The sequence below is a fragment of the Macaca nemestrina genome, chromosome 3 (assembly GCF_043159975.1).
Source record: "Macaca nemestrina isolate mMacNem1 chromosome 3, mMacNem.hap1, whole genome shotgun sequence".
Classification (NCBI taxonomy): domain Eukaryota; kingdom Metazoa; phylum Chordata; class Mammalia; order Primates; family Cercopithecidae; genus Macaca; species Macaca nemestrina.
In genome coordinates this window covers 145,094,234-145,102,988 of record NC_092127.1, presented here as the reverse complement: position 1 = coordinate 145,102,988, position 8,755 = coordinate 145,094,234, and positions in this window count along the sequence as shown.

Genomic DNA, 8,755 nt, shown 5'->3' with positions numbered 1-8,755 from the left:
GTTGTATTTTGCACTGGATTAGTAAGTTTAGCTACGTAGAGAATTCAGGTTTGGTGAAGAAATTTATTTTTGAGACGGTGTCTCGCTCTGTTGCCAGACTGGAGTGCAGTGGTGTGATCTCAGCTCACTGCAACCTCCGCCTCCTGGGTTCAAGCGATTCTGCCTCCAGTTCAAGCGATTCTCCTGCCTCAGCCTCCCGAGCAGCTGGGACTACAGGCCTGTGCCACCACGCGCGGCTAATTTTTTTGTATTTTTAGTAGAGATGGGGTTTCAGCATGTTGACCAGGATGGTCTTGATCTCTTGACCTTGTGATCCGCCCACCTCGGCCTCCCAAAGTGCTGGGATTACAGGTGTGAGCCACCATGCCTGGCCAGAAATTTATTTTTTAAATTATTTTTGAGACAGAGTTGCGCTCTTGCTGCCCAGGCTGGAGTGCAATGGCATGATCTCGGCTCATGGCAACCTCTGCCTCCTGGATTCAAGCGATTCTCCTGCCCCAGCCTCCTGAGTAGCTGGGATTACAGACATGTGCCACCAGGCTCATCTAATTTTTAAAAATTTATTTTATTTTATTTTTTTAGTAGAGATGGGGTTTCACCATGTTAGGCTGGTCTCAAACTCCTGACCTCAGGTGATCCACCCGACTTGGCCTCCCAAAGTGCTGGGATTACAGGCGTGCGTGTGCCACCGTTCTTTGCCCCAGAAATTTATTTTCAATCTTGATCTTGTATATGGAATCTTTCTTAACTCTGAAATCACTTGGAATTTTACCGTTCTTATGTTTCACAACTGCATCTTGAGTTTATTTCATACATTGTACTGGGCACTCACTGAACCTTGTCATTGTGTAAACTTGCTCTTCAGATACGGGAAATAACTACTGAACTGATTCTCCTTTCCCCATCTACCACCTCAATCTTGGTTCTCTGGAATTCTTATTTGGGTGTAATCCCTGGACATGTGTTTCTGTTAATTTAATCTTTCAATTTTTGTAGAGACCAGGTCTTGCTATGTTTCCCAGGCTGCTCTTGAACTCGGCTTCCCAAAGTGCTAGAGTTACAGGCATGTGCCACTGCACCTTTTAAAAGCTTGTCAGCTTTAAAAAACATCCCAAAATTTCAATTGTGTCAGTTTTCTTTTTTGGGTGTAGGGGGGCGTGTGGGGCGGAGTTCCTTGTCGTCCAGGCTGGAGTGCAGTGGCAAGATCTCCACTCACTGCAACCTCCGCCTTCCAGGTTCAAGCAATTCTTCTGCCTCAGCCTCCCAAGTAGCTGGGACTACAGGGACGCACTACCATGCCTGGCTAATTTTTGTATTTTTAGTAGAGATGGGGTTTCGCCATGTTGGCCAGGCTGGTCTCCAACTCCTGATCTCAGGTGGTCCTCCCACCTCAGCCTCCCAAAGTGCTGGGATTACAGGCGGAAGCTACCGCGCCTGGCCAATTGTGTCAATTTCTAAGACCACCCCCCCATCTGTTATAAATAACATGTCAACATACCTTTTTCTCATCTCTAAGGTTATTAATGATAACCTGTTTAAAAGTTGGTTTCCAAGATGCTTTGTTTTCCTGTTGCTTTGGCTTCTGGTTTTCATGTTAGAAAATTTCCTCAGATGTTTGGTGATCCTTGGGTCATGTTTAGGAGTGGAATATTTTAAATGCTAATTGGTGGAACATTTTAAATGCTAATTGAATGTTATGTGTGTGGGGCTGGCAGGGGCGCTTTTCGATCACTGACTTCTCTGTTGGGTGATATGGCTGTCATTTTATTGAGAAATCACTTGATATATTCCTTTTGTTTTGTCAAGCTGGTCAGGCTCACCAGAGAAGTCTTACACTCTCCTCCCTAAAGGATAAAAAACGGTGGTCAGTTTCTGATCCCAGTGGAAAAAGAGGTTGAGGGCTCTCAAAAAGTAAACTGTTTTCATCACTGTGCCTATTCAGTCCAACAGCTCTTTCTAACTTGCTTAAGACAGTACATCTCCAGTTTTCTGCCAGGGTTCGGGAGTCAATTGCCAGCAGTACAGAGGATCTGGAGGTTTGAACTAATTGTTAAGCAACTTGGAATCGATCTTTTGACCTGTTTTGTCTATGTTTCTACAGGTACTTGGGCTGCCAATTCCTAAATCTTTGCGGGGCATCAGGGTGTTCTGTGATGTAATCTGTGATATCCACACTGCTGACAGCTGGCAGAATAGTGTTATTTCTCTTTTCTGTTTCTTCTTTTTCTTTATTTTTTTCTTTTTCTTTTCTTTCTTTTTTTTTTTTTGACAGAGCCTCACTCTTTTGCCCAGGCTAGAGAGCAGTGGCACGATCTTGGCTCTCTGCAGCCTCCACCCCTTGGGTTCAAGTAATTCTCCTGCCTCAGCCTCCCACGTAGCTGGGACTATAGGCATGTGCCACCAAGCCTGGCTAATTTTTGTATTTTTAGTAGAGATGGGGTTTCACCATGTTGGCCAGGCTGGTCTCCAACTCGTGAAATATTGTCTTATCCCCCATTCCCCAGATTTTTTAGATTACTCGTTTTTAGTGTGACTTCAGAAGAGACTGGGCATGACACAGATTATTTTTTGCAGCCTTTTTGTGTAGGTGGGTGATTGGTGTAAGGTTTGGGGAACAAAAAAGGTAAATTTTAACAGAGGAGTTCAGTACCCCTGCTTCTAGAATTTGACCAACAAAGTGAAATGTACAAGTAGTTTGCTGGTTTATTATCAAATCAACCTGTGTTTACTAATGGGTAGTGTTATGTAGTTTTGATCTCAATTCTCATAACAGTTTTGTAGACTGGTTAGAATCCCACTTTTTCTCAAGTAATGAGCTTTCTAGGTCTGTTGTTCTGAATCAGATTTTGATGCCTTTTGGTTTAGTAGGTGTCTGCTACCAGGTGAGTTAATTTCTCTTCCTTGGGTCCTGGGTTTCCTTTTTTTTTCTGTTTCTTTCCTAACCTTCAGTGTGTATAGGGTTGCAAGTCATGTAAGCATATTATTCTTTATATCCTGGGATGGTATTTGCTTCATTGCACTTGGTTGTGCACAGTTGAGAATACAGTATGGGTGTGGAACACCAGTCCAGGTGCCAGTTCATGCTGACAGTTTTGAAAAGTAGTCTCATTAGGATCCAATTATTAAGCTTGTCTGTCATATACTTGAGAAACTAGTCTCTGCTTTTACTATTTTAGTGCTTGGGAAAGTTTCTTTTTGTAGTTAAGACTAGTACTTTAAAGGTATGTTTAGGGCCTTTTGACATATTAGGAATTTTGGAAACTGGAAGGATACAATCTTTCTACCATGGTATTTGTGTTGATCCTGAAATGTCTGAGTTTATTATTTTGTTTGGAGTGAGTTTAACCTGAAATGTCAAAACCTAGATCCGTAATATAGCATCACATCTCAATAAATTTGTTTGGAAGCAGTTTCTTAATAGTGCAGTTTATCAATGAACTAACATTTAAGGATGACCCTAAACTATTCATAAAATATATATTTTTTAAAGTTACCTTTCCTTTTTTTTCCTTGTTTTTTGGAGAAAGGGTCTTGCTCTGTCACCCAAGCTGGAATGTAGTGATGTGATCACAGCTCACCTCAGCCTTGACCTGGGCTCAAGTGAGCCTTTCACCTCAGGCTCCTGAGTTGCTGGGACTGCAGGCAGGCACCACCACATCTAGCTTGTATTTGTATTTGTATTTGTATATGTATATGTATCTCATGCTGTTGTCCAGGCTGGAGTGCAGTGGTGCGATCTTGGCTCACCACAGTCTCCACCTCCTGGGTTCAAGCGATTTTCCTGCCTCAGCCTCCCGAATATCTGAGACTACAGGTGTGTGCTACCACATCTGGCTAATTTTTGTATTTTTAGTAGAGATGGGGTTTCACTATGTTGGCCAGGCTGGTCTCAAACTCCTGACCTCGTGATCTGCCCGCCTCAGTCTCCCAAAGTTCTGGAATTACAGGCGTGAGCCATCACACCTGGCCCAGCTTATTTATTTTTATTTTTTGAGACAGAATCTCACTGCGTCTCTCAGGCTGGAGTACAGTGGCGCAGTTTTGGCTCACTGCAATATTTGCCTCCCAGGTTCTAGCAATTCTCCTGCCGCAGCCTCCCGAGTAGCTGGGATTACATGTGCATGCCACCACACCTGGCTAACTTTTGTATTTTTAGTAGAGATGGGGTTTCACCACATGGCTACACTGGTCTCAAAATCCTGAGCTTGGGTGATTCGTCCACCTCGGCCTCCCAAAGTGCTGGGATTACAGGTGTGAGCCATTGCACCCGGCCTAATTTTTTTGTAGAGATGGGGTCTCACTATATTGCTCCGGCTGGTCTCCAACTCCTGGGCTCAAGTGATCTGCCTGCCTCGGCCTCCCGAAGTGCTGGGATTACAGGCATGAGCCACTGTGCCCAGCCTAAGATACCTACTTTTGACAGTGTTGAGAAGGGTATATCTTTTCTTTAATACTGGCCATATTCAAACTTATTAAGCATAGTTTAGGAGTCGCCTGAACATTTCCATGGGTAAAATGATTCTAACAAGATAAATATTCAGTTGTGCAAATGGAGTCCACTTGTTCTATTAGTTGCTAACAGTTGCTTTTAATCTGGTAATTTGGGTTAAGGGTTGATTATAAGCTGGTTGGCATTTCAAAGAGGCTTGTAGGCATCTACATCAGAATCACTTAGAATTGTTTGGGAGTGTTGCCTGGGATTCTGTATTTCATATATCCCACATGATTTTTTTTTTTTTTTTTTTGAGACGGAGTCTCACTCTGTCGCCCAGACTGGAGTGCAGTGGCACAGTCTCAGCTCACTGCAATCTCTGCCTCCCGGGTTAAAGCGATTCTCCTGCCTTAGCCTCTCGAGTAGTTGGGATTACAGGTGCCCACCACCACGCCTGGCTAATTTTTGTATTTTTAGTTGAGACAAAGAGTTTCACCATGTTGGCCAGGCTGGTCTTGAACTCCTGACCTCAGGTGATCCTCCCGCCTTGGTCTCCTTATGTGCTGGGATTATAGGCGTGAGTCACCACCCCTGGCCTCCAAGTGATCTTAGTTACACACTAATGTGTTAAGGACTTTAATGTGTTAACTCTTTAAGATAAGATAGAGTTAAACATGCTGTTTCCTAAGGGTTTGTTTTTACATCTTCTGTAAAAACAAAGGCATATGTTTTACTAAACCACTCAGCATTTTAATTGTGGATCCTAAGTCTAGCTGGAAAAAAAAAAAAAAGATATGATTTTTAACATTCTGATGAGTACAAGATGACAGTGAGCAACAGTAATGTATCAAGTCAGGGAAAATAGGTGGTGGGGGTGGCTGCAGGCTGGGAACATGGTGAGTTGGTTGGTATTTTAAAATTCTCTACAGCCAATACACTCCCCTTATTGTCTGTATCTTGCCTCTGCCCTGATCTTAGCCATCCATTGCATTATTATGAATTGGTAATCAACAACTCTGATAGAAATTGACTTGCCATTTTCTCAAATTGGGCTGGTTATATATTGCCCTATTGTCCTTAGCGCTTTTTCGATTCTCAAGAAGGTTGCATAATTCCAGCAGCCTTCCATTATAAATGGCAATAGTATCCAGAGGACTGACTATATAATGTAGGAAGTTGAAGCAGTAGGGTAATTCCTAAATGTTAATAAATTTCCCCCAGTAAGCCCTGTAAAGGCAGGGAATTGTAGTCGGGGGTGGGGGTGGAGGGCAGGCAGGTGTTCTCCTAAGGGCAAGGAAAAAGGACCTTACAAAATTATTCTATTAAAATCTGAAATACTTTATAGGATTTAGAGCCTAAGTAAGAGCATGGTGTTCTTGTAATGGCAATCCAAATCCATTATTTTAGTTAAGGGAGAAATTCTTTAAAAGTCTTCAAAGAAAGTAGAGATAGGCACTAAATTATTAAATAGTGATAGTAGAGGTTATTGGAATCTATTTTGGGAAACTTTTAAGTCATTTGGTATTGGGAGAGAGTACTTCAAGGTTAATTTGTATACATTTAATTTTGTTATAAGAGGCTATACTCTGTTTGCACTCTAGGAATAGGAAGGTTACTTTCCTGGCTTTTGTATTTCTCAGGAAAAAAAAAGAATTGGAAGAAACTTAAGAGGTCTGTTAACGCCAGTACCTAAAAGTGGCATTTAACATGGCATGGAACCTATGCTTTGAATAAACACTTGAGAAGAGGAATTACTTTTTTGTTGTATGGATGGCCTTGGATTATACAGAGCTTAACATTTATATAAAACACCAGTCTGAGACTGATGAAGTGAAACCCTTTTTATTATAAAAATTGGAAGAATGGCATTTTATTACAGTATAGTTAAGAGATTGGCTAAGGCAGTAAATAAAGCTTAGAAATGCTCAAATTTGTTGTAAATTGCTTTTACAATCATTGATATATAAAGCATGCTACTACTAATCAATTAGTTTTATGTATTAAGACCTATCAGCATGTCTTTTTTTAGTATCTGGTTGACTTTAACATGATGTTCTCTGTACCATTTAACATTTTCAAGACATACTCTCCCCAAGCAAATTCTGTTGGAACCAGGTGTTTCCAGTTCTAGAAGTTTACTTCTAGAGTCTTCATATGAAATTTACAGTGGGCTTTCATAGGGTTTTAATTTGCACTGAACCTTTTTTTCTGAAAGATTACTTATGTTTAAAGTATTAATGTAGCAGTGCTTTTGTCTTACAATTAAACTCTTACAGCACTCATGCATTTTTTGCACTGTCTTTTTTTTTTGACTTAAGTTTTTTTCTCTTGAATGAATACCTTTAACAGGACTTATTAGTTGAAAAGGTAAGGCAACTACTGGAATGTTAACACATCACATAAAATTTTTAAATGATGGGATTGTTTGAAAAGTTAGCTTATGCACAAATAGTATTACAAGTGGATCACTGAATTTGATGGAAGAAAAGTGGCCATTTCCAGTTTTCTCCAGAATGTTTATGAGACAGGATATTGAGGGCAGGAAGATTTTGTGGGGATGTTCAATCTTAGTAACCTGCTGGGCTTGCTATCAAATGTGAGACCACTACAAGTGCTGGTAGGCATTTACCATTTTATGTTACAATGTTTTTGAAAAATGCTAAATTGAATTTGATGGCTAAGAGCAATAATGTTAACAAAATTACTCATACTTATTATAAATGCACTATTGTTTAACTGTTCCATTTTTTACTTTTGTGTCTCGAGAACTTTTAAAGGAATGCAGGTCACTTAGTGCTGGTCTATGAAGAGAGAAGTCACCATTATGTTGGGTCATGGTGTGGTGCTAAGCAGGTCTGCTCCTCAACAAATGGCCTCTTTGTCTGTAACCAGCTTGTGATTTGCCTTTTTGTTCTAAAAAATCAGAGGCCGGCCGGGCGCGATGGCTCAGGCCCATAATCCCAGCACTTAGGGAGGCTGAGGTGGGTGGATCACCTGAGGTCAGTAGTTCTAGACCAGCCTGGCCAATATGGTGAAACCCCATCTCAACTAAAAAAAGAGGTTAGCCAGGTGTGGTGGCAGGCGCCTGTAATTCCAGCTACTCGGGCCGAGGCAGGAGAATCACTTGAACCCGGGAGGCGGAGGTTGCAGTGAGCCGAGATCGCGCCATCACACTCAGCCTGGGGGACAAGAGCGAGACTTCGTTTTAAAACAAAAACAAAAGCAGAAGCCAGAATTAAATAATGGTTTTTGTTATTTTAGGTTCTGCCATGATTCTATAATAAGATTCTCTGAGAGGCCTTGATCCTATAGTAGGATAATATAAACTTTCAAAACAATTTAAAATAATCCTTTTCAGACTTACTAAAATGTGTGGGGCATTCTATTTAGCAGATTTTCCAAAGTTTCTAGTTTAATACATTCAGTGGAATAGATTATTTGAAATGAATGCTTTTGTGGCCCAGCTCTGTCATTTGCCCAGTGATAGTGGGTAAATTAACTGTCTCTAAGCCTCAGTTTTTCCAAGTGTAAAGTTGTATTACCTTTCTCAGGTATGGACATTAAATGATAGTCATGTAAAAGTGCTTGCGGTTAGCGGTTCTCGGCCTCATTGTGAGGTTAAACACACACTTTGAAGGCCCATCTCAGGCTTATACAGAATCTTCAGGGGGTGGAGCCGAGGAACATGTATTATTAAGATCATTAGGTGACTCTTATGCTGAGGATTGAAAACCAAAGTTTCACATTTGTTGATATTACCATGTTTAAGAGCTGTGGAAATCATGCATATAAAAATACCAAATGTTAATACTTACATGTGCTGGGCAGACTGAATACAAAGAGGAGTGTGATGTGGCCAGGCTTGTGGGGAGTAGAGACAGCCATCAACCATGATAGGAGTGCCCTTTCTCGAAGTTTGCCTTGGCACCCTGAGGGGACTCCCTACTTTTGCTTCTGCAGCTCTTCTGGACTTCCCTGACTTCAGGAGATTTGACATAGAAGCCCTGTGATTTTGGTGACTAATTAGGAAAGAGAAGATGAGCAGAAGGGAGGAGTCAAGGTAGGCTAACATAGTTTGTAGATTACAGGATAGCTGTGATCCCATTTATTGAGATTGGAAATCAAGTCAAATAAGCAGGTTTTGTGGGGGAATGGAAGAATGTACAGTTTGGTGATCTAAACTGAAGTGTGTGCATGGTATCCAAGTGGGTATATCTAGCAGAGAATTGGAAAATGATTTGGGAGTTAGATCTGGAGAGGGCAACGGCATGGGAGTGAATAAGAGCACGTTGGAGAGTGGGAAATGAAGAGAACCAAAGACAG